This window comes from Acomys minous (assembly GCF_964271855.1).
Source record: "Acomys minous genome assembly, chromosome: 7".
NCBI classification, from domain to species: domain Eukaryota; kingdom Metazoa; phylum Chordata; class Mammalia; order Rodentia; family Muridae; genus Acomys; species Acomys minous.
Window position 1 is genome coordinate 61393100 of NC_140488.1, and position 3288 is coordinate 61396387.

A 3288-nucleotide genomic window follows, 5' to 3' on the forward strand; every position below is an offset into this window, starting at 1 on the left:
TTTCGTATAAATTCAAAATGGCCTAAACTTGACCAAAATATTACATGAGTTCTCATTATAATATCACCATAACTTTTACTTAACTTACATTTAAAAATTTTGTCCCACATTCTACACCTGCTTTAAAGATTTGCCATCACATTGCCAAGAAGCTCCCAGCAGGAGGCTCACTGCACTTCCTCTCCATGTAGAGAAGCGCCCACTAAGAGACTTCCTGCCACTGAAAGTTTCACTGCAAGTTCAAAGTTATTTAAAGAGGTGTGGCAGAGTGTGCAACCAGAAGCGTGTTCACACAACAACAAAGCAAACCCCGGCACATTCACAGACACTGTTACGCAGATGCTCTTGAGTGTGGGAGCCCTGCCTGCGGACACACTTATATACAGCTGTGAACGACTTCAAACTAGTACAACTGGAAACGTCTACAAAAGCCACAATAAAGTCGAATGCACACTGAGAACAGACTCGCTAACTGTCTCCAGGAGCTCCTCAGAGAGTGGAGCGGGGCTGCTTAGGAAATGCTCTCTTCCTGATCGATTATCTCTGTTTTAACTGAAAACACATCTGCCAGCATGTGCTTTGGGATCTCGGAGGCCCGGACTTTAGGGGTGTAGCACGCGTTCTCCACTTTGGCCAGGCTCTGCTTAAACGCGTACAGCTTCTTGGAAACCTCATAGGGCCAAGTGTTGCCTATGAAAGAGAACCCATCGTAAACCTGGCGTAGAAACTGGTTCACTTCAAAGGGAGTGTCAATGTCCCCATTCCCCCACACTGTTGATGCACATTCGCATCAGTTCTCCAATGAGGTAGGCCACTCCCAGCAGGTAGTCAACAGGTGTGACGTTCAGTATCCACCTAACAAGCTGCTTATCTTGTCCCTCAGAGGAAGGGGTCTTACTTTCTTTCCCACTGTCTTCTGTTGTAAAAGTCAACTGCTTGTTAATCTCATCCATACTGATTAGTGAGTGAGTCTTGATGAAGTGTTGAAAAGAGATAGCTTCCACATACTCCTGCAGTCCTGTGGAGACAGCCCTGTGGTGCATGGGCTACCTGTAGTATTTTCTGTCTAACACCATCCAGTTTAATTTCTGATTCCGTCAGTATCTCCTCTATATCAGGAGAACTTATAATCCTATGGAGAAGAAAAATCGTCCTCTTACTCTCAACAGTAATGTCCCGGCTTAGCTTCACAAATCTCTCATATTTGTCGTGCCTCGTGTCCAGCTCCTGCTGATATGATTTGAAGGCCAGCATCACCGGCGAAGACGAACTGACATCCTTCCCTTCCCTCCTCTGGTTATGCGGGAAGTTGTCATGCTTCCTCTTCCTGAAGCCCCCCCCCCACCCGTCCTTCTCTGCCGCTCATGGCCTCAGGGCCTCGGCTTGTACGCACAGGGACCCTAGCCACCGGACGCCAAGGAGCTAGAGCCAAGGGAGTCTGTGTGTGGGATTAGCAGCACAGAGGCCCTTGCGTCACCGGAGACCGCCACCCGAAGTGACATTTTTTAATTACTTGACAAATTTTCTAGAGCTATAAATGGTTTCAATTTGAAAAATTCATTTTTCTTAATTTTGATTAAAGACAAAGTTCCCCTGAAGAATGATTTTTATTTTCTAGAATGTTTTATATTTTGTTAACTACCTCTGAGTAGAAAATGCAGAACAAGGGGAGTTTCAGTGGATGTGGATATAAATGAAAATTGTAAAGAAACTCTAGGTTTTAAGAAAATCCAATTACTTACAAAAGGCTAATAAAGCATATTTTGTCTGTTATATATTAGACAATAATAAGTATTTTTAATAATAACACATCTGATATTATGGGAAAATTTTATAAATTAGAAACTTAAAAGATGTTTATTCAATATTAGTGAGTAATGTGTGAATAAATCTCAAAATATCAAGTCATCAAACCAATTTCATTAAAGTAAAAAAAATCTGTTACAGTATCTTAAGCATATGGAATCTTAACAAAGAAATGATTTAGAAAGAAAAATAAAACAAAACTTCTTTGACACAACTGAGAATTCAATAGAGCCATCATTTGTTAAATTGACTATTCTCATTAACATTCTATGCACAGTACTAGAAAAGATTAGAAAGAACATTGACAGAGCACACACCTGTAATCCCAGCACTTGGAGATGGCTAAAGATGGAACCTTAAGGAAAGAGATGGAACCTATGGCATAAAAGCACATAAATAGAATATATGAAGGGAAGACAGGAGCCAAATTAATGGGGAAAGAGAGGAAAAATAAAGTCATACACTTGATGGAAGACAAATAACAGCAATGTATATATTTGAAAACATGCTGAGCATGGCCCACACCTATAATCACAGTACTCAGGATGCAGAGGTATACGGATATCTGTGAGTTCAAGACCAGCCTGGTCTACAAAGAGAGTAGAGGATAGCCAAGGCTATCACAGAGAAACCCTGTCTTGCTACTCAGCTATTAAAAACAAGGAATTCCCAAAATTTGTGAACAAATGGATTGAGCTAGAAATGATCATAATGAGTAAGTTAACCCAGAAGCAGAAAGACTCAAATGGTATATACTCACTTATATCTGCATACTAGTCCAAGGGTCATGTCACATGAAAGCCTTCACTTACCAGGAAACTGGGACAGAGGGGAGGCCATCCTATTGGGACTCTAGATGAGAGAAGCATGGGAGAATAGCAAAGTAGAAGTATCCAGAGGGTCCTAGAAACCTACAAGAAGAACATTATGATAGGCAGATTTGGGGCCAGGGGTCCCGCCCAAACTATGGCACCAGCCAAGGACAATACAGGCTGTAAACTTCAAACCCCTACCCAGATCTAGCCAATGGAAAAGGACGTTCTCCACAGTTGAGTGGAGAGTGGGGTCTGACTTTTACATATACTCTGGTGCCTCATATTTGACCACGTCCCCTGGAGGGGGAGTCCCGGTGGCACTCAGAGGAAGGGTAGCAGGCTACCAAGAAGATACTTGATGCCCTATGAGCATATAAAGAGGGAGGAAGTCCACCTCAGGCATAGTCATAGGGGAGGGGACTAGGGGGAAAATGGGAGGGAGGGAGGAATGGGAGGATATAAGGGAGCGGATAACCATTGAGATGTAATATGAACAAATTAATAAAATTTAGAAAAAAGAAACTGTGGTACATTTACACAGTGGAATACTACTCAGCTATTAAAAACAAAGTAATTTCTGTAATAAAAAATGATCAGCCAGAGTGAAATAACACAGACTCAGAAAGGCTTGCATGGTATTTCATTACTTATAAGTAGATATTAGCCA

General features: G+C 41.8%; 1 pseudogene across 1 annotated transcript; it reads right to left on the bottom strand.

The window, feature by feature from the left end:
• Nucleotides 1-368: 368 nt before the first annotated feature.
• Nucleotides 369-1335, bottom strand: LOC311601836 (translin-associated protein X-like; annotated as a pseudogene). Its single transcript has one exon. The product of its transcript is annotated as a translin-associated protein X-like (transcript).
• Between the last annotated feature and the right edge of the window lie 1953 nt (nt 1336-3288).